This window comes from Tyto alba, unplaced genomic scaffold, assembly GCF_018691265.1.
Source record: "Tyto alba isolate M040663 unplaced genomic scaffold, T.alba_DEE_v4.0 Super-Scaffold_13, whole genome shotgun sequence".
In the NCBI taxonomy this organism is placed as follows: domain Eukaryota; kingdom Metazoa; phylum Chordata; class Aves; order Strigiformes; family Tytonidae; genus Tyto; species Tyto alba.
Window position 1 is genome coordinate 14,601,202 of NW_024881275.1, and position 27,613 is coordinate 14,628,814.

At 42.1% G+C, this 27,613-nt stretch overlaps 1 protein-coding gene across 9 annotated transcripts in view; it reads right to left on the minus strand.

Annotated features, from left to right (window-relative positions):
- Window positions 1–27,613, minus strand: part of MOB3B (MOB kinase activator 3B) — a 133,817-nt gene that overhangs the window by 71,261 nt on the left and 34,943 nt on the right. For 6 of the 9 annotated variants that reach the window (XR_006164839.1, XR_006164840.1, XM_033009999.2 and 3 more), the window contains exon 2: window positions 1,930–2,030. The exons of the other annotated variants lie outside the window; for them this stretch is intronic. The gene's annotated coding sequence lies outside the window, so the exon portion shown is untranslated. The remainder of the gene's footprint in view (window positions 1–1,929; window positions 2,031–27,613) is intronic. 9 annotated transcript variants of the gene reach the window in all.

Below are 27,613 nucleotides of genomic sequence, written 5' to 3' on the forward strand. Positions count from 1 at the left end.
ATTTCTGACTCCAACCTGTTTCTAAAGATTAAATTTTGACTATGCTGCAGTCAGTGGAAGCTCTGATACTTCCTTCAACAGAACTCAAATTTTACTTTTACACTCTGAACACTCTCCTTTGACAAGACAGTAAGAAATCCTTATTAAACTATGGTTGAACTTCACAAATCTCTTTGTTCTGTTCAGCTTAATTCACTCCTAAATCTACATTCTGGCATTTAAAAGCAATGGCAGAATTGAGTAGACAGTGCGAGAGTTAGAATATGATGTATTGCTCATTCCTACACTCTCAGAACATCCACACAATTCCCATACAAAAGCCTAAAACTAAGTCTACGGAAGTCTGTTGAAAAAATGCCAGTAAGGTCATGTGAGTGATGGGGAACAGCAAAACCTGCACACACAAAAATGTGGTCTCAGACTTCATGTCAGTGCTTTACTTTTCTCCTTTGTGAACAGATCAACCAGAGGGCAGGTCTTTCTGTACACACCAATACAGTGGCTTATCTGCTAGAAGCCAGCAGTTTATCCTCTAGAACTTCAGGCACCCTGCTCTGCAAGCAGTGGCCAAACTCAGTTTTATTTTTGGTCTAAATCTTAGCTTTAGAAAACCATGTATGTGTTTTCTATATCTAAAGAAACATAGTCTAAATCATATGTTCCATCTCAGTGACATTTTAATTAAAACCATTCATTTTCTTGTTCAGGGAAAGCATGCAAAGAAACAGAGATACAAAGGCAGTTATGTTACATACACTGTGCTGGCAGAGACAAATAACTAACACTCCATGGAGAAAAAGGACTTCCAGCAAGCACAGATACTGAAAACGAGATGTAAGATGTTCAGCTGACATCCATTCAGATAGTTTAGCCTTAGTCTGACTTCTGCTACCACTGTTAATGTGGGGAGGGTAGACAGATGAGAGGCAGGTTGGTGGTGCAGTGCCTCAACAACAGTCCTAAGAAGCTCAGGATTTCAGAGTTGTTTTCCAAAGCAAAGATCTGCAAGGAGGTTGTGGCATCTTCAATTGGTGCACTGCACCTCTTCTAACAAACACAGATAATTCTCAACATGGGCATGCTGATTTTCAGTTACAAAAAATTACCCTTAGCTCCATGTTGCTGAGAGACAAAATTTGCGTAAAATCATGTGGGAGTCAGTAACTGAGGTCAAGCCTGACCTATGGAGCCCCTCAAACTGACTGCCATTAACTCAAAAGTGAGTGGGATTGCTATGGGCACTAAACACTCCAGCATGAGGACAGTGGAGTCAGTGTTAACAAAGGGGAAATCGAATTTATTTGTCTTTATAAAGCAGGACTGATCAAGACCAGGCAAAATGCATAATTCTTTACAAATGGAGGAATATGGAAAAAGAAAAAGCAGTAATTTAATTGCAAATATTTCAAAGATTTATACCATAAATCTAAAATCTTGTCCTGAAATGGAGCTCCAGCAGCTGTAGGATACAATCCATTAACTACAAACCACAGCTCGGCACGGTTATCAGAAAAGCTAAGTGTATGAAACAACAGAAGAAATCTTTGTTACCCATGGTTTGGATCAAAGTGCTCAGTATGCGATATGGCAAGTCATATTGTGCTTCAACACCATGCAGTCATGTGACACAACCTTTGCAGTTGGTGTTGGGGTCATAAATGTCTATTTGTGTGATCTGTGCTTTCAAAATTCTGAGAAATAAATCATCCACTGTGTTGATTTACATGTTGGTCCTAACTTGCAGGCCTAAACTGACTTGATTGCTGAAGAGATTTTTCTCCAGATAACCATTTTGATCACCACCCTGCAACTTTATCATGTTCAGCCTTATCATTTGGCCAAAATGACCTACTATTATGCCCCGGGTGGGGAACAGAGAATCTGTTGAATAAATGCACCCTCCCACAAACCAGGCTAGAAACAGAATACCTAGGGTGAAGTAATCATCCACAATCCAGAGTTCTATATCGGCAGTCTTGGAGGACTCACTTGGAGAAAAAAAACAGTGTTTTCTTTGCAAACTGTGATACCTGAAATATAATGAAAGCAAGTAAATGAACTCAGACACATGATATAACAAACACTTAATACAGGAAAGAACACTGAAGATAGTAACTGCCTTCTCTGAGGACAGCCAGCCTTCTCTCCTATTCATGATACAACTGTTGCTGTAACAAGGATTGCTCACCTGGGGAGAGTATAGGACAGAAAAAATGTGCTATCCTTTAATGCAGTTTAGCAGATAGTAAGTAGCCAGGACCATACTGACTGGATAGCTCTGCACGGGCCATAATGCACCTGCAGTAGAAGAGCAATGCCCTAGAAGTATGCTGTAGGGAACAACTGTGGAACTGCCTTCCTTCCCCTACACACCAAAGAATAACTTTCCAGTTTATGATTCTACTTTACCTTTCTAGTGAACTAAACTACTTTCAAAAGCCTCTTCTACATACTGCTCTTCAGAAAGCTTTTAACACAGCAAACAAAACTTCTAGTCACAAATTGATCTGGAAGGAGGGTTTGCATGGGTTTTTAATTAGTCTCTGCAGTAAGCACTTTATAGGCAGAAGTACAGTACTTGATGACTTTTTGAAGTTTGTGGTCAGAGCAACTCTCATCCAGAACTAGCTCTGAGATCAGGTTTTTGTGCTCCCTTAAACCATTCTGCACTATGCAGTACTCTGTTTCTAAGCATGCACAAAAACATTTACTGTGACAGAGCTATAGGACGAAGCTCTTAAGAGATATAAAAAGAGGAAAACTTCCTTCACTGTAAGCTAAGGATCTGGCTTTTCAAATTAAGTTGACCACATCTGTGGCCAGCAAATACCCAATACTACAGAAAGAGGAAACAAAAATCATTATTCATACAACATGCAAAACTGACCAGAAGGGAGGTTTAAGATGGCTTCTTTCCTGACCATTATAGCAAGAAGTTTACTCTGAAGCAAAATATAATTGAGTACTCCTTGTGGTCTGTGCAGCTACAGCTACCAGCAAACGGGGAAAGCATAACTGACACTCTCTGGAAGGTGCCATTTGAAGGACTCTGCTTCGAACTAGAGTGGTTCCCCACAGCCTGGCACTGCTCAGTTTAGCTTTAACTAAAAGCCTGTTGCTGATTTTAATAAAAAATTGACTGTGGAGCTGGTGCAGCTTGAAGGTGGGAGTTGTCAAGGTAGCTAAGCTTTCTCCTACAGAACTAGGTTATGCAGCACGTGTTTTTCACACCATAATTTCAGTAACTCCCCAACAATTTCTGATGAAGAAAAAAGGAAACCTGATAGCTCCCTGCTTCTACTTCTACACTTGTGTGTAACACATGTTGTGATTCAAAAGAAAGGTCTCCATCTGTCTTAGGCTCTGACCAGAGCAACACCACTACAAACTTTTATTCGCTAGTATAACTAAAATGTCAGTAGGGAGGTTCTGTGGTGATGTTTCTTAATGAACTCTTGAAATTTTTAGGCCACTTTCCATCACACGTCATTCCATGGCCTCACATCTCCTAAAGCAGAGCTGGACAGAAGATCTTTAGAGGGAACTGCTAACAGGCACCTAAATCCCTGGCACTTTTGCCTAAGAGAGTGTAGATGCTGGGGAACATACATTGCAGGAGGGACTATCTTATCAAAGACACATCCAAACTAACAGGTGGTTACAGTGTTTGCGGCAGTAGAGGAATTCACAGCACCTCCAGTATATCACTAAACATATGCATATAACCCATACACCAGTAAGATTCTTATTCCCTCAAAACAAGATTTCATAAGACTCACACACTCATATAACCCTTAAGATGACAGATGCAGAACTTGGTTAAGAGCAATTATAGCAAAAATACCAAAACATGACAGAAGACCACTGAAGAGAGGAAACAGGTTTTGTGAGATCAAAAGCAGGAAAGCCTCCAAAATGTGTGGAAAAGTCACTGGGGTAAACAGACCTGCACTGCCTGCACTCAGACTCTGTGTCTTCTATCATAATCTTTCAACAGCTCACTCCCAATGTGAGAATCTGAATATATGTCACTTCATTATCCACTAATATTCTGCTGCTGGAAAACTGACTTAAAAGTATTCCCAGGAGGGCTGCAAGATACAGTTTTTGCAGATAATTTGGAGAACCTTACATAAATCATAATTTATACATTCAAGTTCATGGTATTTAACTGAAGAAAAACAACACCAGAGAATATCCTCCCAAAATGGCACTTACTGCTTGGTTTTAGCAGGTTATTAGCACCTGAGGTTTCTACCCTACCCTAGCCGCCCTCACTTTTGCATGGTCTTCCATATGGGAAGCACTTGGATGCTTTTCACCCGCTCATCCAGACAGTGGCCAAGACATCATACCCTGGCTGACATCATAATACAAACAAGTATCTGTTATACTGTTGAATGTCCCTGGGCCCAGGTTCTGTATCTCCTTCCCTCTTCTACTTCCTACCAGAAACACGCATCCTGTAACACCCAGAAGATAATGGAGTTGAGATATTTTTTCACTATATATTTAGCACTTCTACTATGTGGCTTTACTGTATTTATTTTAACATTTTAATATATCCATTAGAATTTTATAGCATCTTTAACAATAGTGAGAATACTGATTATGTTCACACAATTTTGAGCACTTGTAGTTTATTCCTAACTTGGCATTAAGCCCAAACAGCCTTAGAAGGATGCTTCCATCACTCTGGTTGCTACATAAATAAATAGTTAGGAAATTGCATTGCTACCTTGCTATTCTTTACCCCATTTCAGTCACATCTTTTGCCACCCATGTATTATTGTTTCGGACCAGTCCCAGATTATTTGAGTAAACCCAGCTGTATCACATACAATATCTGCTATTAGAGAGGCAGACAACATAATTTTTAAGACAGTAATCACCATGGATCCCAGAAGTACTCCCAAATAATAATACATTTGATTTCTGAAAAGCATGACACCCAGGTGACTCTCTGAGAAGACTGAATCCCTATCCTAACACGGCAGGGAGAGAAGACCAAGTTTTCTTTAGAAAAATGAGAACCCAGGATGGCAAGCCACATAACTGAGCTTCTAAGCAAGCAGTTTCTGAGGGAGTCACTGTTTTGCAAACCTCTACTCTGTCTCCAGCAACACTTGAAATTCAGACTACAGATATTTCTTTAGGAACCACTGATAATACCCAAAAAGTACCAAGGTGCAAATTACTGGAGGTGTATCTGAAGATGCCATGACTACAGCAAATTGGATGGTAGTTAATAGACAGGTTTTCCCATACTGCTTCACATGATGAAAACACACATCTCAGCAATGCAGTAAGATCAGACAAAGATTCATGAACGCTTTTCCCTATTGCTTTTTCTTTATAAGGAATTTTATCCCTGCTAGTCCTCTCTTTGTTCCAAAACATCCTCTTCATTTTGCTTATGCTTTTTTTCTTTCTCCCCTTCTTCACTCTTCTACTTAGTGTTTCCCATAGTCACGTCCAGGAACTGCAAGAAGCTTTGGTTCAAGTGTCAGCTGAACAGCAATTTAGAAGGCTGACAGTAGGCACCAAAGCGAAGGCTACTGGCTACATTCTGGTTTGTCTCTATTGAGTTTCTAACCCTAGGTTCAACTATGGAAATATACATAGGCAGTGTATACTACCTACATTTGCTGCTTTTTATATCATCATGTGCAGACAGGTTCAATTGTTAAATTATTGCATGTATGTGGGAGTACATACAATTAGAGAAGTATTCTTGTGCACTTCCCGTTTTAAGAACAGGACAATGTACTAGAAGTTATACAGCCTGTAACTCCAGAGCCTATCACCCAATTCTTCACCTGCTTGCTCTAAAATAAAACAGCATTAGCTCCATTTAGGTCAGAGCCAGACTGATGTGGCACACCTGAGAATTCAAGATAAAATCCACTACTCTGTGAATCATTCTTTAATACATCTACTTAAACTGGCATGAAAAGTGTGGTATAAGTAACATATAAATGTAGAGATCATGACCATTCTAGAGAAATGCAATAAATTGTCCTGGGTTTGAGTGAGTGGTGGGTTTTTTTGGTAGCAGGGGAAGGGGCTATAGGGGTGGCCCCCTGTGAGAAGCTTCTCGAAGCTCCCCCAGCTCCAAATCAGCTCCACTTCTGCACCAAAACTGAGCCAATCAGCTGCACCTCTGCAATAATGCATTTAAGGAGGGACGTGGTGACGACCAGTGGGACTTGTGAGGAGGAGTTGCTGCAGCTGCGTGAACACCAAGGTCAGTGGAGGAACGGAGGAAGAATGTGGGGGGAGGTGCCCTAGAGCAGATACCCCACCTTGTATCTTGTGGTGAGATGGCAGGGCAGCATCCTCTATGAAGGTCTGTGGTGGAGCAGACACTTATTTATGGCCTGTGAGAGGCCTTGCATGACTGACAAAAGTGTCTATGCCCGAAAGAGGCTGGGGCCTTGTGGGAAGAAGCAGCCCCCACTGCTGTAGGTCAGCGCTAGGAGGATTGCAGCATGCGGGGGTGTCCCACGCTGGAGCAGCTCGGGAAGGGCTGCAGCCGTGGGAGGGACTCACGTCGGAGAAAAGTTTTGGAGGATTGTCTCCTGTGACAGGGGGACCACACTGGAGCAGGGGAAGAAGTTCCAGAAGTTCCCCCCATTCTAAGATGGAAGAAGTGGCAGCGCTGACTGCACGCCCCATTCCCTGCCCCTGCGCCGCTGGGGGAGGAGGTAGAGATATCGGGGGCAGAGCTGAGCCCGGGAAGAAGGGAGGGGTGGGGGGAACGTGTTCTCAAGATGTGGCAATGCTTCTCACTGTCCTACTCTGTCTGTTAAGTGTTGTTGTTATTGTCTGTAATAAATGTATGTTCTTTTTTTCTTCACCTAACAAGTCTGCCTTTTGCCCATGACCATAATGGGTGATTTGCCCCTCCCTATCCTATCTCAAATCCCAATTTTGGCTTATTTTCTCTTTCTCAGCACTGGGTGGGATGGGAGGAGTGTGTGGCTGTTTGGTTCTCAGTTGCCCTCTGAGCTCAAACCATGACATAAACACAGGATAAAACCTCAAAACCTGTCTACGGCAGTTATAATTACAATGGAATAATCTACTACTGTCAAGAAATCAGGATTTTCCAAATTCTTCTAAGCATCATCACTCTTGTGCTTCTTTCAGCTCCAACTGATTTATTTTAAAACAAATATGAACACTGGCACTATATTTTCCACTACTGACTAAAAGAAAAAAAATAATCAAAACAGCAGGCAAAATCAAAATGCTCAATATGGAAAAAATGCAAGCATACATTCAGATTCAAATATGCATCTGAAAATGAACAGAAGGAATTAAATTAAACTCACAGCAGTAAAATGGTCATGCCAATACATTGCAAGAGAGCATACAATTTTCAGAAGTCCATTCAGACCTCTCTACAGGCCTGAGATTTACTTTATTATAAACATATTGATAAGTCTTGAGAATAGAATAAAAATGTAAGGGTGCTTTTAAAATTGTGTAGGCCCCATGCAAAATGTACTATTCAAAGTCCAATATAATTAGTGAAGCAGATTCCATATACAGAGAGTTACACAGGCATAATGTGTAGCTGTTCTGGCCTATAGAGATACAACAGGTTCCCTTCACATTCTCCAGATTTTCTTCAAAATTTATACATTTGATGTAAACTCCAGTTTTTCAAGAGACACACCTATGGAGGTAGAATATAACCCTTAATTTCTAATACACAGGTACCTATCTATCCAACACACCCCTTAAACCAAATGACATAATACCCTGCAAAACTCCGCAGAACAGTTGTCATCTATGGTAGGCTGGACACATAAAACGTTTGCTTGTTGACAGCAGTCTTTGCATATACTGACTCATATTTCATCTCCATGGCAGAGATACTGTATCCAGTCTGTGAAACTGCATACTCCATACCTGAACTGTGCCTTGCACAAAAGAGATTACAACATATGGTTGCTAAAGGGTAAGGGGTAACTTTATATGCTCGCTTCTGATCTGTCACATCCCTTTGTCATTAGGACTGGGAGATTAATTGCATGGTTTATTCCAGTATCAGGCAGATGTTGCAGAACAGCTTCACTGAAAAAAACTCAGGAAACATTATGTCAAGCATTATGCTTCTTGTCTGCTTAAGACTTCATCATGTTTTGGTTTCTAAGACATTATCAGATGAAAACAATTAGGGTGCAGATGGTGCATTGCTGTAGTACTGTTCACATGAGTATTAAAAGATGAGACTTCACTGGAGCAGATTTGAAGAGCACAGGCAGCAACCCAAACAAGTGAATTGGTTTAGCTGCACTTCATTTTTTTTTATGTGAAGGTATAACGAAATGGACTGAGGAAAGGGACATCTATGGGGAATACAAGGAATCAACTTACTGTTTCTGGTCTCAGTATCCCTGACAACTAAAATAACCCCTACTGTTCTCCTGCTGTCTGCTTTGAGTTGAGACACTAGCATATACACAGAAAGATCTTCAGAATAAACTTTCAGCATAAAGACAAATTCTCATTTAAGTTATACTTGATCTAAGCAGAGAGTGAGAACAGAAGCATGCTTTTTTCCCCCCAAAACAGAGGTAAAAAGAAGCACAGAATAGTGCAAAACTATCCTGTAAAGATTTTAATTTACCCCATGATCAAATTAACACCTTTTTAAAGTAAAGCAGCAATCTTTTTGTGGGTGAACATGTTCCCACTTAAGTTCAAATTTCAAAACCAGTTTCCATGTCAGTTTTTGCAGATTATCAGTCCTTCTCTGCTATCATACCCCTACACATTCAGTCATGCTTACAGATCTGAAACAAGTATCTGCTAGTAGTGCAGTACCTTAGTTCCAGAGGAAAACTATGATGATGACCCTGTGGAAAGTAAGTAGTAACAGTCTCTTTTAACTAAAGGAAGAAACCGTCTCTGGAAATACTATACCTGTCAACCACAAGATGCAACGGGATGTTACAGAACTCCTAACTAGGAAGCTGTAAGGGCCAATTATTCATGAGGATTTAACATTTCAGAAAATGCACCTGAAATTGATCCTTTCTACAATATTGTACTAAACCAACCCACTAACAGTAATTCCATCTCCTTTCTACCTAAGTGGTAAGAGAGTAGTCTGGAGAGCCAACAAAGACTTGGTCTTTCAATATGAAGAATCATGGAAAAAAATAAACTTTTAGTGAATCTGATTTTTTTGTGTGCTTCCCATCAAGTGCTTTTGAAAATAAAACTTGGAATTTAAGAGCCCTAGACATGTCTGAAATATAGCTATCACATCAGATGAAATATACTGGACCATTATACATTCCTTACTTTGGTTTAACTAACAGAACAAGACTGAACTGTCTAAAGAGAAGCTTAGCTTTGATCATTAAAAGCAGTACAAATTGTGCCGAATTTAATACTAATACCTGATAGTGTTACTGCAGCAATATAAACACAGTGATCATGACGTAATTAAACCCCACAATTTACCAGTGACAGGACAATACGAACAACACAATAATGTAATATCTATCAGCTTAGTTTACTGCGTTGCTGAGCACAAGCCTATATTAAGAGCAACTAATGGCCCTGCCTTAGAAATCTAATAATTACAAATAGTAACTCAGCAACTCCACCTTTCTGGACCAAATGCCAGATTACATGCCATAATAAATAGTCACATATATTAAATCAAGTAAGTGCATGAACAAAGTACTGAACAAGCAACTCCAGTAACCTTTAGTTATCTATCAGCAGCTTATTCGGTGGGAAATCTGGAGAAGGGAGAACAAGGCAACAATGCATCTGGACTGACATTGCCTAAAACAGGCTAAATTCTGAAAGGGCTTAGGAGTAAACAAATCTGGACTGTACAATTTACAGGACAACACAATTCTAGCTAGAGAGACAATTTCATACTGAGCACACAGCCTGATCACCTAAGCCACTGTGGCTCCAGCACAGATAAATACAGTGGTCCAGCAGGAGCAAGCACAGTTGTCACTGCCATGACTGATAACATGGCAAAAGTTAAAGCTTTCAGGTAAACCATGTGGGTTACTGTCATAGCAAAATACATAAAACCAGGAAATTTATTTCTTCTGGGATGAGGTGTAGGGTAGTGGTAAGAAACAGAGGGGCTACAGTTGTAATCTTTGTGAAGCAAATCATCTGTTCAATTGCAGGTATTTCTGTTGTAGATTCTGACACATTTGGTTCTTGTCTTGACTCCTATTGCAGTTAATAAAGAGAAATGTGTTCCTGTAACACAACTCATCTCATCCTAGACATGTAAAATACATCAGATGCATCAAACTTAAAAATGCTCGTCTGTCTCCTCTGACAATAGGGTAATGAGCCCAAATGTGCAAGCTTTACAGTCTAAGTTGGAAACTGCAGATCCCAGCCTTAACATCCCTGGATGCTTTCATCACTAGCACATCATTAGATTATAGGCATGCTCCTCCACCCATTTTTCTTCTACTGTCTTAAGAGAAGCACAGTAATGCTTATATGTAAAACAAGACTTCATTAATACATTCAAGGAAAGCATTGTGTGATTCTCTGAAGCAAGACATTTTTAGAAATGAGTAATTATTATGTAAATATTGTATTGGGTCTTCACAAAAAACTAATACTTCTCCACTGAATTTTAATAAAGCGGTTTAAAGTGCCTCCCATGGTAGATGATATTGCTGCCACAGATTATGAGATTTAAGATTGTTATACACACACGGCTTAAAACCTACAGGACAATAAAAAACAAACAAACAAACAAAAAAAGACCACAACACTGACACTTCTATCTAATCCCATTGAGGACCTTATAGTTTTAATGTAGCCACTGGTGTCCTGACACATATTGCACTGAATCTTCAAAGTTACTCTTTCCAGACTTACTCCTTTTAGACACAAGGCACTTCCATTGACTTGATACACGCAGATATAAAAAAGGGCTACAGCAGGAATGATTTCTTGTTTAATTTGTTCAAAAGCTTGCTTTTGTTCAGGGCCCCATAAAAAGTCATTTTTCTTTCGGGTCACTTGATAAAGAGGGCTTACGATCTGATTGTAATTTGGAATATGCATTCTCCAGAAGCCTATCACACCTAAGAAAGCTTGTACTTCCTTTCTGCTGGTTGGTGGAGAGGAGACATAGTTGTTATTTTATTAATCACATCCACTGGAATCTGACGACATCCATCTTGCCATTTGATTCCTAAAAACTGAATCTCCTGTGCAGGGCCCTTGACTTTACCCCGTTTTATGACGAAGCCAGCTCTCAAAAGAATTTTAACTATTTTCTCTCCCTTCTCAAAAACCTCTTCTGCTGTATTCCCCCATATAATGATGTCATCAATGTATTGTAAATGTTCTGGAGCTTCACCCTGTTCCAGTGCAGTATGGATCAGTCCATGGCAAATAGTGGGACTGTGTTTCCACCCCTGGGGCAGTCTGTTCTAGGTGTATTGGACACCCCTCCAGGTGAAAGCGAACTGTGGCTTGCATTCTGCTGCCAGAGGGATGGAGAAAAAGGCATTGGTGATATCAATTGTGGCGTACCACTTGGCTGCCTTTGACTCCAATTCATCCTGAAGCTGCAGCATGTCTGGCACAGCAGCACTTAGCAGTGGTGTGACTTCGTTCAGGCCCTGATAGTCCACTGTCAGTCTCCACTCTCCATTAGACTTCTGCACTGGCCATATGGGGCTGTTAAAGGGTGAGCGAGTCTTGCTGATCACTCCTTGGCTCTCAAGTTGACGAATCAGTTGGTGGATGGGAACTACAGAGTCTCTGTTGGTGCGGTATTGCCGTCGGTGCACAGTCATGGTAGCGATCGGCACCTGTTGCTCTTCAACCTTCAGTAGTCCCACAGCAGAAGGATCCTCTGAGAACACTGGCAGAGTGGACAGCTGTTTAATTTCTTCCTTCTCCAAGGCAGCTATACCAAAAGCCCACCAGTACCCTTTTGGGTCCTTAAAATACCCTCTCATGAGATAATCTATTCCAAGAATACAGGGAGCTTCTGGGCCAGTCACTACAGGGTGCTTTTGCCACTCATTTCCAGTTAGGCTCACCTCAGCCTCCAACACAGCCAGCTGTTGAGAACCTCCTGTCACTCCTGAGATACAGATAGCCTCTGTTCCTTGGAAATTCGACGGCATCAGGGTGCACTGGGCACCAGTGTCCACCAGAGCCTTATACTCCTGGGGATCCGATGTGCCAGGCCATCGAATCCACACAGTCCAGTAAACACGATTGTCCCTCTCCTCCACCTGGCTGGAGGCAGGGCCTCTCTAATGCTGCTCATAGTATCCATTGTTGATGAAGGGGTTAGTGCGGTCTGTGCGAACCTCGGTCTCATCCTGGTTACTCACTTCTTCTAAGTACGACTCAGAAATTCTCCTCATAGGGTCAGGAGCAAAGTCAATTCTTCTACGCTGTTTGGGTAACTGATTAGCTGAGACTGGAGCAGCACTTATCCTGGAAGAACCTTGATTTGTAGCCATTCCTCCTTCCAACTCTCAAACTGGCTCTCTTAGAATGTAAGTGGGTTTCCCATCCCATTTCCTCATATCTTCTCCATGGTCGTGCAGGTAATACCATAGGTTCCCCCGTGGTATATACCGTCTTGCTTGAGTAGGGCGTCATTTGCTCCTGATAGCCAAGACCTTAGTCTGTGGAGTTGGAGAGTAGGACATGTCCTCTTTGAGTTGTCGGACTTCTTGTGACAGTTTCTCCACAGCCGCGATGATGGAAGAAGAGAGACTTTCTTCGTAGTGCCGGAGTCGGCGAGCCAAGTCATCCATAGCTGGTCCCTCTTCGTCTCTCCAGTCAAATACTGCTAATGCATTGGAATGCAATGATGGAGCACTCTGTATAAACTTCTGCCACATGGGCCGGGTGCATTGGACTTCATCTGGGTCTGTGGGTAGCCGCGCATCGTCTGGATCATAATAAACCATCTCCCGCACAGCCAGTTCCCTCAGGTATTGGATGCCTCTCTCCATGGCAGCCCACTTACTTAGATGACATGTAAGATCTTCCTTGAAGGGATATCTGTCCCTCACGCCTGACAGTAGTCGTCTCCAAAGGCTGAGCGTTTGTGTCTTTCTTCCAATAATCTTGTCAATGCCTGCGTCCCTGGACAGGGATCCCAGTTGCCTGGCTTCTCTACCTTCTAATTCCACACTGTTGGCCCCGCTATCCCAACATCGGAGCAGCCAGGTGAGGAGGTGTTCCCCTGGATGGCGGCTGAAATCCTTTCTCATGTCTTGTAGTTCACTCAGGGATAGAGATCGGGTGATTACCACTGGCTCTGCCTCCTCCTTCTTGTGAGGGCCCTGGTTCATCATCATCTTTTACAATGCGAGGGGATTTTTTAGTGTATTTCTTCTTCTGTATGGGAACAACTGATACTGTTGTGGATTGATGCTCCAGTTCACCCGCAGTACTTATCGTAGGGGTTGGATTGGCTGCAGCATCAGTCACCTGAGTTGGAGTGGCTGCAGTGCCTGGTGGGGGTGTCAGAGTGGTGGCAGTGCTGGTTGTTTTGCTCGCAGATGCAGAGACGTCTTCCTTTTGAGGATACTGCATGGTGGCAAGCAGGGTTTGGTAGGCATGGGCCAGGCCCCAGCATGTTGCAATGATCTGCATCTCTCTTGAGGTGTCAGGATGACAGCACACCTTCTCTAAATATTTTACTAGTTTCTCAGGATCCCGCACTTGTCTGGGGTGAAATTCCAAAACATTGGAGGTCCCCACTGTCCTAGGTACTTGCCCATGCTACCCCACACTCCCAGCCACTCCTAACTCTGTAACCCTGGGGTAGACCTCTGGGTGGTATTCAGAAACAGTTGCTTAATCCGAAACAGAACCTGAATCACATTCAGGAACGCTACAGCTTCCAGCAACAAGACAACAACGTTAATATGAGCATTCCATGGATATTCAGAGTTCTCAGCATTCTCAAGTATATTTGCAAGTAGCTTGGAGAAGGGGAAGATGGAGAAAGGTATCTCCCCCTTAGGTGGGCTTTCTGAGGAGAAAAGTTGGAAGGTATAATTACTAACCCATTCCAGTAGGTGCCCCACAACTCCCAGGACCGAAGATTTTTATGATGCCATAAATTAAGAGTTACATAATACAGCAAGGCAAAAATCTTAATCCAATTCCCACGGGTAATAATCAGCAGCATGGGGACTACATATGGTAAGTAATGTGATGTATAACACAACTGCAGCAACAGAAAACACGATTTTAGGAGCCAAGCAAATGACACTGTAACAGGATGGGCAGTCAGCATTATAACAAACTTGATAGTACACACAGATCAAATCTGTTATTACCTCAACCCTTTGTGCCCCATGTTGGGCGCCAAAAAGGACTGTTGTGGTTTGAGCCTGGTCAGCAGCTAAACGCCCCGCAGTCACTCCCCTCACTTGGGAATGGGGAGGGAATCGGAGGGTCAAAGGGAGACTCGCGGGTTGAGATAAAAACAGTTTAATAACAGTAACAGAACAACACACTGACAGCAGTATCAGCGGGTGATGCACAGTACAGCTGCTCACCACCCGCCGACCAACACCCGCCTGCTCCCGGCCAGCGATCCCCAACACAAAGGCCCCACAGCCACACCCCCGGAAGTGAGAGCCCCTCCTGGCCCACTCCTGCCTTTATATAGTGAGCACAATGTCACGTGACATGGGATATCGGCCAATCGGGGCCCAGCCCTCCAGCTGTGCTCCCCCCGCCCCCGCACACAGGTGAGGGCACTGGGACCTGGGGAGCCCCTGGGGTCTCAGGGTGCTGCAGCTCCTCCCGCTGCCCGACCAACGGGAGCTCTAGCCCAGCCCCAACCAGGACAGAGTGCGAACACTCTGGTGAGAACTCAGTAACGATTTTTAAGCAACACTGTTAGCAATCTATTGAACAATTCAGCCCTGCTGAAAAACACCAGAAACTGACATATCTTTCTTGCTTCTCCTTGCTAGTTCCTCAGAAGCTATTCTTGATCTTACCATCCAACTCAAATGACTGCTAAATTCAAATGGTCTTACATGGCCTCCACTAGTGCCCTTATAAATACAAACTCCTTCCAGTCACCTTATTTTATTTTCATTGTATTGCATAGGTTGCCATGAGGCACCAGAAGACTGTAACCAGTTGAATACAGACTTCTCAGCCTAAGCATTTCTGTTGAAAGACAAGGTCTCTTAAAGGTAGCATCAAATCAAGATTTTGTTCAGGGATTACAAGGGAATGTCATCAATATTCTACATGCTTTACATTATATTTTATGACTCTTGTTCCCTGCACACCCGATGGAAGCACACTGCCCCTGCAGTTAGCCATATTTGGTGACACCACAGAAACCAGTAAATTACTAGCAGAGAGCACTGGAAAAAGCTAGGAGGTAAGAAGCCTACACCTGCAAGCCTAATGAGCTGCACAAACCAAGAGGAACTTTCCTTTTTATAATTCTTTAAAGGCCATTAATGTAATCAAGTTGTGTTTGGTGTCTTTATGAGTACAATAAACCAAAAAGAAATCAGAGTATAAAAGCTACTTTATTATAATAGTGAAAGACCTGGTTTTCAAATGGCCCCTCTCTCTGCCTTAAGATATAACCACAAAATTCTTATCAAAACCAATCCCACTGTCTCTTGTGCAAAGTATTTGTCTACTCAAGTCCTTTGAGAATAGCAAATGAAAGCAAGAAACATGGGAGCAAGTAATTTGCCCAAGGTCACGCAGCAGGCCAATAGAAGACCAAGAAAGAAAAGTTGCTTCATTCAGAGTTGTCATCTGTTCATAAAGCTAGACTCCAAACACATTCTTGAAGCAGACTTTGGCACCTCTGTTTAACTCATGTTGTTTCAGTGAGCAGGTTCAAGCTATGTCCCGATTTTCACTGGGTAAAAGACTTGTCTGGATCTAATAGATTCACACTGTAAGTGAAATGTCTAGATTTTCAGATGTCAGAAAAATGGGCAGCAGGAATCTGACATCTTCTTATCACTCAGGAAGTTTTTTCTCTGATCTACCAGGAAATTGCACTGCTCTTAAAGTCTCAATGTCATTAAACTAGAATAAGTATGGTCATAATTATTAAAACTAGCATGTTCAACTTGAAAGCAAAGCAGGAGACAGTAGAAGTGGTAGGTGCCAGCTCAAGTTATTGGAAAAAGCATGGACATGAATTAGATTTTTGGGGACAAATGTAAGAGTAGAGGATGAATTTGATTTACTTTATGAGTTCACCTTTGTCTCCTGCATGTCCTCTAGTCCTTCATCTAACTGCTTCATAGTCATATCTTCTTCACTGTGTTGCTTCTTAGCTCTGGGAACTGGACCGCTTTCCAAAGAAACAGCAATATTTTAGATTGGAGATTTTCATAAGGCATTGCTTAAGATTGCTGTTTGAAAACTGTAAGTTCTGAGGAGGAAAAAGAAAAATGGTATCAAGGGGCAAACTTAGTTGATGAGAGAAAATGCAAAATTTCTTGAGGTTCCAAGGCCCAGTATCTCCTCTCCCATTCCTGTGCCTTTTTCGAACATAGCATATCTGTTCATCTACCTGTAATTAACAGAGAAGTTACTCATTCACCTTGGGGCACCTAGAGTAAAGGCCTCTGTATGTTTAAACTTAATCAAGTGATTTCTGTATCCCTCCAACTTGTGTGTGGATTTGGACTCTACCACAATGAATGGTTTTCTAGAACCAAGTCCTTTGGATCAGGGGAACAAAATGCATCTCCTCCAAGATGAATTATCACTATCCCATTGAAGGAAGAAATCAGGCCTCCATTTGCTAACAATACTTCTGATGCTGACAACCACAAGAAAATTAAGGAAAAAATGTTTTCATTCAAGAAATTACTTTGTTCAAGACCCCATTAGCAATATCATGCATTATATTTATAAAGATATTACTTGTAAGGGTATATATTACTTATAAGGACATTCTTAACATGAAATTAAACTCCTTAGAAACAGCTTACCATTTATCTCCTCTGCTCAAGATCCAAATATCTATGTGAGTATCCCATCCCAACTCTCTTTAGAGATGCAATTAATCCTTCAGCCCAAATTCTGTCCAGAAAAAAAAATGTAAGTGCTAAGCACTCAGTGAGTGCTGGGAGTTTCCCCTCCTTTTTACCCCATGCTGGGAGAGAATAGGTGCATCATGTAATTATTAGTTGCTTCATAAGCAACAGCAGTTGTCAACACCCTTCCTGTGGAGCATTTTAAATTAAGCTGCTGCACAAGCTACAGGAAAAAAATCAGAAACAAAGCACAAACTACTCACCAAGTTAACAAATGGACTGTCTCTGTGGATTAAATAACATCTCTACAAAGCTAAGGTTGCCCAAAACAAGGAGATGAGATGGGTAGAAAAAGCCATAAAGCCAGAATGGCACTTTACCTGCACTTCCCAAAATACTCTTAAATTTTTTAAAAATGGGAAATAACACAAAGAAAACCTTACCCTTTTAGCACCACAGAAATTTGGTGCAAGTTACCAAGAAGTTACTTGTCTTTATTATCTTGCCAAGACACAAGAGTTTGTAGACAGGAAATGTTTTGTTAGTAACCAGGATCATGCAAGTATGTTTTTCCCTTTGACATGGAAGTGTGGGGGACCTGGCTGACAGGCCAAGGACTTTTTAACAGCAGTTCCCAAACTGGTAAATGCAGCCTACAGCTGTCCTGGTTGCCTGGGACCTAAATGATGGTAAAAAATAAAGGCGTCTTTCTAGGAGCCACAGCAGAGGAAGAAATAAAGGAGAAGCGAGGTAACTACCAATACTGCTCTCTCCTCTCATCTCTCTCAGACGATATACGGGGGCTGTCCTCTTGCCTATCATCACTAATATAATAACACAACCTAAGTGGAAACTGTTTTTTAAAAATTTGTCCTATTCAGTTTTGCTCCTAAGAGTTACCAAAGGCAACTTTGGACTGTGGGGGAATTCCAGACCCACTCCAGTGCTATCCTACCGAACAACCCATCTGTGGTACAAACCAGAACCCTGCTCTGTTTATATCAGGGCCAAACCAGTCTGCAAAATGTTCATACTCCATTCTTGTTATAAAAACGCATCAACAGTCTTGAAGAGTCCTACATACAGCACTAAGTTAAACTGAAACCTGTTTGGAGCTCAGGCAGGTATTAAAAGGATTAAAATTTCTGTTTCATAAAATTAATCATATCTCATTTCACTTCTTCTTCTAATGTCCAAATTGTGAACAGAAAAATAGGTGTGGTACTAACTGCATAGTAGCAAAAAGATATTTATTTCAAATAGAGGCTTTCAGATCCAGAAGTGCCTGTTTCAGTTAAAAAATGTAAGACAACCAGAATAATTTTTACATTTTAAGCAATGACGTAACAAACAGAATAGTGTGGGCTCCTTCAGCTCCTCAATCATAGAATGGTTTGGGTTGGAAGAGACCTTGAAGATCATTTAGTTCAGGGTAGGGACGCTTTCCACTAGATCATGTTGCTTAAAGCCCCACCCAACCTGGCCTTGAGGCTGGCCTCCTGTTCCAGTGAGTGGGTATCCACAGCTTCTCTGGGCAACCTGTGCCAGTGTCTCACCACCCTCACAGTAAAGAATTTCTTCCTTACATCTAATCTATTTTTTAACCTCTTTTCAGTTTAAAACCACTGTCCCTTGTCCTATCCCTACAACTCCTGATAGAGTCCCTCCCCAGCTTTCCTTTAAGTACTGGGAGGCCACTAGAAGGTCTCTCTGGAGCCTTCTCTTCTCCAGGCTGCACAACCCCAACTCTCTCAGCCTGTCCTCACAGGGGAGGTGCTCCAGACCCCTGCTCATCTTCGTGGCCTCCTCTGGACCCACTCCAACAGGTCAATGTCCTTCTTATGCTGGGGACCCCAGAGCTGGACACAACACGGCAGGTGGGGTCTCACAAGAGTGGAGTAGAGGGGGAGAATCCCCTCCCTCGACCCGCTGGCCACACTGCTCTTGATGCAGCCCAGGATATGGTTGCCTTTCTGGGCTGTGAGCGCACAGTGCTGGCTCACAGTCAGGTTTCCATCAACTATCACCTCCAAGTCCTTCTTCACAGGGTTCTCAATCCACTCACTGTCCAGCTAGTATCTGTGTTAGGGATTGCCCCAACTCATGTGCAGGACCCTGTACTTGGCCTTGTTGAACTTCATGAGGCTTGCACGGGCCCACCTCTCCAGCCTGTCAAGGTCCCTCTGGATGGCATCCTTCTCTATCAGAAAAGCTTCTCTACCAGAAGGACTATCACTTTCTCAGCTGTATCTCTTGAATTAAAGTAATTCTCTTCCATTGTCTTTAGACTATCATGGTATAAGCAATTATGCCACTGATGCAACAGTTTTTCTTCCAGAACATTTCTAGTTTATTATTTTAACTTGATGTAGCATCACAGGTAATCAAAACTGATATATCTGCCAAAACAGTGGTACATCTCAGGGGTTCATCTTGTAAAAGCTTGTGGTTTGGGGCCTTTGAGATAAATTTCAGTTGCTTCAACCTTTCAATATAGAGGTGCTACACAGCAGATAAACCCTGCTGCATAAGCAGTATCCCAAGAACATACTCACAATAAAAAGCTTTTAGACCCTTCGGTATGTTGTTAGATGGTATGTGTGTGTTTTACATCTAACAATAAAATACCGTTATTGGTTTGAATTCCTCTCTCTCCTCATTAGTGCTAAGATTCTGCTACAAATCTCTATAAAAGCAACAATAGCATTTAAGAAAGAACCTTTAGGAACGTTTGAAGCTCTCATGGTCTCCTGGTCAGATTATTTTTCAGTCAAGAGGAGTATTGGACTGAAAGGGGACTCATTCCCTGAGCTCAGTTTGATTTTTTACCAGGAAATCATCAAGCTCTCCAGAAACTTGCTAACCTCACTCTTAGAAATAGGTGGATGTTTGGGGACCACAGCTGCTTTCTGCTTGCATCATTCAGCATTCAATCCAACCTAAAAGCTAATGCAAATCCATACAGATAATCTGAATTATGGTTCACAGACCTCTGGAGGGATGATGTCGCTGTTTGATTAGTGTCAATCATTGTGGAATTAGGATGAGTAAATTTAGAGCACTGCAGACTGTTGTAGTAGTTTGACACAGTACTCCTCTTTGCCTAACATGCAAGTGTGTCTACAGAAACCCAACAACCGATACTCTTTATTCTATCAAGGGTTTTAAAGCTGTCATTCCTACAGGCTTTGAAGTAAGCTTTACAGTGAACTGGTTCACAGTTTTGGCACATCAAAAGTTCCTGTGTTCTGATACTGTCTAAAACACTGACATGTCATGCACTAGTCTACTCAGTTACCTGTCATGTGTGCTGAGCAATTTCAAAATAAGCATTAGTGCCAGAAGCCTAGACCACTTAATAACTTCACTGCATTAAAAGGCACGTGTGCCAAATCACTAATTCCAGAAGTGATCTCTTCCCATACAGTCCAAACAACCTCCTACTGAGCAAAGACCAAGAAAGGGCTTAGGAAACCCACATAGTTCTTTCATAGACAGACTTCTGAAAAATCTTTAGCAAAACACACACACAGTTCTTCACTCTAGAGTCACAGTCCACACAGCAAGTGAACTGAATGTCACTGGATTCACTGGGGGTCTTCAAGCAGGAATTCTGAACTATTTCTTATGTAGTGTGAAGTGTAAGAATGGATGGTACCACAATCACTCCTATGCTCATGGCAGACAGAAGAGATGCAGTCATATTTTCATGGAGCAACATGAGCTGTTCCCAACTTGCAATATGCCCTGCTGCAGGAATCTATGTGATCACACATTCCTGTCAAGGCTTATAAGAGCCTTCAACAACAACTTTTTTACTTGATAATCCATCAACCACAGAGAAAAGTGTCTCTGTGACCATTTAACATTCAATCCTTTAGCAAAGCTAATCTGAAACATTAACATTTACCTGAAGAAAAAAAAAATAAAATCAAACCAAAAACAAACAAGCAGAAGCCAGAATGGTTATTACTCCTGTTGTCAAACCAAGTCGATATCAATATTCTCTGTCCTCACCTTGCTTCACAGGTATTCACAAAAAGCCCACTGTTTCTACACTTGACAATAATGCTTAATTCCAAAGACATACTATCAATGTGTGTTATTAATTTCTAACAACCTTTTAAGGGAAAATCATACCGCTATTACACTTCTCAACTCAATTCCTAGAAACAATATGCTACACAGTCCAACTGTCTGTCTTGCTTCCCACAATAACTTTTCAAACCATCATCCAGGTTCAGTGATGTTTGAAAGAGCAGTTCAAATCTCAGAATAAATACTGTCATCCAGTGTTCACAAGATTAGCAACTGGACAGGGATGAAAACAAGACTACTGATTTCACTAAGGAAAAACCTGATCACTCAGCACATGTGGACTTGAAAATTAGTTACAGTATGTCCTCTGTCTTACCGTCTGAAAGGTTTGACAGAACATAAGAAGGATTTGGAGAAACAGGTGAGCGGAGGTCAGAAACCAGGTTTCATTTGTTCATGAAATAGAATTTTAAAAATTATAAACATGCCCAGCACATATAGTTAAGTTTTCACCTCACCATGTCTGGGCAATTCTCCATCACTACTCAGTTAATAGTCTTCCCGCAGTCATGCTACACTGTTCAAGACATTTCTCACAAGCAAACTGCCATGCTGAAATAAAAAGGATTTGTCAGCAACACAAGGAAGTTTTCATTACATCAGAAGAGTAGTTGCCCTCCACCCAATGTAAGTAACCAGAAATACTTTGTTACTATGAGTGTGATACAGGATAGGCTACAGAATCACTGTATGCATATACTGTAAAGTGAAATAATACTAATGCATATTTGTGGCCTCTAATACTCATACAGACTAACATACAACACAGGCTGATTTTTATCTGGCATCAACTCTGTAAGAGAGAGGTCTGTAGCACACATACAGTAGTCAGAAATCTGAGGTTAAATTGGGAAGGTTCTTAGCTTTTATTAGTTTGGTTTTAAATTGTTTTGCTCTGTTCTACATTCTGCAGACAGTCTCAGGACCAAGTTCGTGAAATGAGGAGCTCAGACACTTGCAATATAGCTAATGCTTCCCTCTCTAGCAAAATGGGACTTGTGGATGTCATGATGAGACAAAAATCATATGACTACTTCGGGTTGCCTTCTACAGATCACAGGCTCCTAAACTCAGAATACCATGTTTCCAGTCTCTTAAGTGTCGTGTTTCCTTTTAAAAAGGTCTGAAGGCAGATACCTGATCCAAATTGGCATCACTCTGAAACCTAAGAAAATAAATATTTTTTCCGCAGAAGCCTTACCATAGGAAATAAGCAAGATCAGATCTTCCAAGCCTAAACAAATCATCTCAGGTGATCTGAAGGCTGCCTGCTGATGAAAGCAGGTCCTGCTCACGTGCTAATAGCCATGTTCTTCTGGTTGTCCCTATGTGCCAGCACCAGCTCTACTCTGATTAGTCAGTTAAAGGTAGGAAAGCAGGCAAATAATTGTCCTTTCTGCCCACCCCAGCCACTGTCAGAGAAAGAGAAGGGGATTGGCTTTTCTGTCACATTAGTTTCCCAAGATGAACCAGTCCTAAGGCCAAACAGATGAGAAACAGGACCAGCTCTCTGGGCAGGAGCTAAAAGATCAATCGGGCTGTGTGTGGTAAAACTTTACCCTAAGCTCAACATCATCTGTGCCCTATTGGAGGCTTGCTCCCAAGAGTAATTTGTCTGACAAAGATCTGTAAAAAACACATGCAGCATGAAATATTTCCTCCGCAGTTAAGGGTAAACAAGTTGGCTGGGTGGAACCTTCCCTATTATGTTTATTGGATTCTGTGATTCAGGCCTAAGGGTTTTTCACATCGGAGAGAAGAATTACAGTGATGTTTGCACTCTTCCCAGAAAGAAACACTGCTCAGCAGGAAAACCAAGTGAGTCTCTCTCCTGGAATCCAGTCTGGCATTTTGGTTTCTTATTTTACCACAGAAACACAAATTTTAACAAGACCTGCACTGACCAGGACAAGTGAGAAAGCATTAGGAACCTTAGATCTCCTATCACTGTGGAGATGCTTTTATGACTGCTATTCTGTTGGTTGCCAAGATGACCTTTTTACAGATGGATGAACTATAATGCTAGTCTAACTGTTTATTACAATTGATTGCAAGCAGATGAGAACACTAGAGTCACAAAAATCTAACACAAATAGTCTGACAGTGCAGCCAGATGGAAATTCCCTTGGAAAGCCAAACAGCCTCTGTAGGGTATTCCACCTCTGCTTTTGTGGTAGGCTATGACCTCTACATTTTCCCCATGGCAGATACTCCAATAAAGATCAATCTTTTCTACTCATCCCTGCCAGTGTTTCTTCACTTGTACAGCCCTCAATAATATGAATGAGGTAAAATGAGTACTTTATAAGCACTCAGATGAGACTGTGGATTTCCTGATGGATTTGCTGGTCCCCGGCTGAGAGAAAATGACCATAATTTGTTAGAGGGGGCAGAATCCAGAAGCCCAACAGAAGCAAGGCTGCCACAGCTCCATGCCCCCAGATCCAACCGTTAGTGAGGTTGAGTGTGCCCTCCCAGTAGGCACACACACACAAACACATGTACAGCACTTATATACACATACACATGACCACAACACAGGCAGACACACAGAGCAGTCACATGAATACCAACAGCTTCTTCTTGCTTCTCTCTCTTGCTAAACTGGATGAAGGTCTGCTAGTGGCGGATATATATGTATACACACACATGTACAAAGTGAATCCCTCCAGCAGCTGGGCTTGATGCTTCATCTGCCCTGTAGCTGTCTCTGGATCCTGGTACCTGGACATATGGGCCACCAAGTCTTCAGACCCACTCCACTTGCTGGTACAGCCCCCTCACACATGTGTGCACACACATACAGAGCTCCACAGCAGATGACCAGGACTCCCTTGGTCTACCCAATAGTCAGCCCCTCCTGTGGTGTCTCTCTCAGAGACAGACCTGCATATGGCTCTCAGACCACACTATCCACTCACGGGGTAGTCTAGCTTGATACTCACCAGCACTCACACGCTCTAGTACATACCCTCACTTGCTGCAGTCAGTGGCACCACAGACACACAGATCTCTGACCCCTGGTCTCAGTCCAGCTTCTGGCACTTAAGTCTACTCATTCTGGTCACTCCAATTGCTGGTACCAGGGACACATGGGCCCTCCAACCTGTGCTCTAAATCTAAGCACTGGCACTTAGATCTCATACTCACACACATCTACAGAACGCAGTTCCTCAACCAGGAAAATACTTAGAAATGGAGTTTACTAAGAGAGGACATACTGCTGTTCAAGCACAGGACACAACCAGAGAAATTAACTGACCAGCTGCTGCCTGCATATGACCACTCCTTTTTATCTCTTCATCCCTCTATTTTCACAGGTATGTTCCTTCCCAAAACACCAAGATCCATCCCTTTCCCTACTTTTGGTTCCTCCCCTAAACATCCCATAACAGGTCCTGCGTAATCCTAAAATGCTCTTCCTCTGCATCTCATAATGTGTCCCCTACCTCTAGGCAGCAACCCCCAGGAAGTCGGTAAGGTGCTCCAGCATTGACTCATCTTGATGCGTTTCAATCCCAGGTGATGGGGGTGAGGCTCCCCCAGGACAATCCTGGAAGGGGCCCTTCCTCTTAGTCCTTAATTTGGTTCCTGATTGCCACTCTGCCCCTGTGCTTTGCTGGGTTTGTGGAGATTGGCTTTTGTTGGTCTGATGGCTCCTGTGATGGGGCTGGGAGCAGCTGGTGAAAGTGTTATTCAGGCTCCACAACCTGCCAATGTTTCTCTGCACTATGTTTTGGGGTGCAGGCAAGGTTTTGTCATATAAACCAACAGGGTTTATCACCATTACTTCTTAAGCAAGCAAAGAGGGTAATATTGAGTGAAACAAATACAATCAAGAAATTAAAGTAGCCGCTCTCTCAGAAACTAGGGTCATCCAGATTCAAAACTAATTTGCATTTATCAGGCCTCAGTCAATTTTTTTTTTCCTCCTTCTTTTCAGCATTTCTCACATTTCTGCTAGGCAACCTTGACACAGAGCCTGGGTAAAGCTGTATAACACTCTCAAGGCATATAGTAACTAGGTATATCTACCTTGTAACGATGCAATTAAAATACAGGAAAACTAAAGGACACTTTGAACCTAGGCATCACCTAGGTAAACTGAGATCTGGCATCTCAGTTCCATTCAGTTGACTTCTTAATCCTTTGTACTAAGGCCTATTGCTTCAGTTTTAACCTCTGAATTTTGTTTTCATCTCCCACCTGAGCCACGAAATTATCATGTCCTCATCTGCTTTGGCACAAAATGGGATCCACAGAAAAGTTCTTCGGTCTTTCCTGAAGCATAACAGCCTATGTAAGTACAACAAGACATTCTGATGCTTATACTTGGTACAGACATGCAAAATCTGTACTGGAGTGATTTTTAGAATTATTTAAAAAACCAAACCAACCAAACAAACAAAAATCCCAACAAATATATTCTATCTCACTAGAGAAAGAATGGTTCATCCAGTGATTCTGGGTCCCTTGACCAAACTCCAGAGAGGTGTTTAAGCAGAAATAATGTAATGCAAAGCTTAGAAAAACTTGAAGCACTGTAACAAAAGCATAACTTCACAGCTCCTGATTTGCTTGTTCAAGCCATTCATCTAATTTTTAAAGTATTTCCATGTTTGCAGTAACAGCCAGTAAAGGGTTAGTATGAGAAGATTGCTCTCAGGGTAGATGGTTTGCACTAAGAGGAAGAATGTCTCTCTCTTCTTCTTTTCTGTGTTTTCAGGGAAGGAGAGTTTTAATTTAGAAGATGGTAACCTTCATGTAGGTAAAACAGATGTCCTCAAAGTAGGGCAGTTACACACAGTATTGTGTAGAGACAACTCAGCTTCTCTGGGAAGCAATCATACTTATTTATCCTAGATAAGCTGCACAAAGCCAACAGGTCTCTGATCCCTAATCATGACCAAAAGGTTCTTCCACAATTAATATATTCTCTCCTTTACCACCCACAATCAGCTTATTTGGAAGAGACTGTGAATGGGGTTTCCCTTATTGCCTTCTTTTTTTTTTTTTTTTAATAAAACAAAATTTCTTCAGTTTCTCCAATAACAGCTAAAAGGCTCTTAATTATTGCTTAATCTTCCCTGGAAACTGTAGTATTTTTTCCACAATATCCAAATAGGTCATAGCACACCTATGAAATCACAGTGGAAGGAAAACATGGGATGACTAGGGATGCAACTGCTCTCCAGTGTGTAAACAGAATAAAACTGTTTAACAGTGAATCAGATCCAGCTTTGCCATGCAACACTAACCTGTTTTTCATGTTGCTTTAGTAGATGAAAGGACTGGTCCTCACCCGATTTAAATCGATGTTGTTCCATTTAATGCAGAGTCATGCATATGTACACCAAATTGAAATTTTATCCTGAGACTTTTACTGCAGAGAGTAAGCCAAATTAAAGGTGAGATGAATTAGCATTTAATTCTGAACTATCAAAACCGTGACCAGACATTAAAACCACGTTCCTGATGGTGAAGCTTTCGGATCAGACTCTGATGTCTCTGGCATTACTATATCGACATTCTTAATGCGATTACTCTAGCTATAACCTAGACATGAATCTGATGTGATTTATTCTCATGTGATGCCTTGAATGAACACATTTCAGTTCAGTATACATAACTAATCTCTCACTATATGCTTCCAGCCATGCATCAAGATCAGATTCAGTCTGCTACTTAATTTTATTCTGCTCAGTCAAGTCTATTAAAGCCAGAATTTTCTGACACTATAACCTCCTCAGTTAAAAAAAAAAAAAATGTTCTACTGCCTTTTTAACATAGAAACAGTTAGAGGAACATATTTACTGCTGCTTTAGACTGTGTGCAATGACTAGTAAATGCATTCTGTGTCCTGTGATCTTTTGTGATAGATATAATTTCAGAAGTTATCCAGAGGGACTTGACAGGCTTGAGAGGTGGGCCCGTGCAAGCCTCATGAAGTTCAACAAGGCCAAGTACAGGGTCCTGCACATGAGTTGGGGCAATCCCTAACACAGATACTAGCTGGACAGTGAGTGGATTGAGAACCCTGTGAAGAAGGACTTGGAGGTGATAGTTGATGGAAACCTGACTGTGAGCCAGCACTGTGCGCTCACAGCCCAGAAAGGCAACCATATCCTGGGCTGCATCAAGAGCAGTGTGGCCAGCGGGTCGAGGGAGGGGATTCTCCCCCTCTACTCCACTCTTGTGAGACCCCACCTGCCGTGCTGTGTCCAGCTCTGGGGTCCCCAGCATAAGAAGGACATTGACCTGTTGGAGCGGGTCCAGAGGAGGCCACGAAGATGATCAGGGGTCTGGAGCACCTCCCCTGTGAGGACAGGCTGAGAGAGTTGGGGCTGTGCAGCCTGGAGAAGAGAAGGCTCCAGAGAGACCTTCTAGTGGCCTCCCAGTACTTAAAGGAAAGCTGGGGAGGGACTCTATCAGGAGTTGTAGGGACAGGACAAGGGACAGTGGTTTTAAACTGA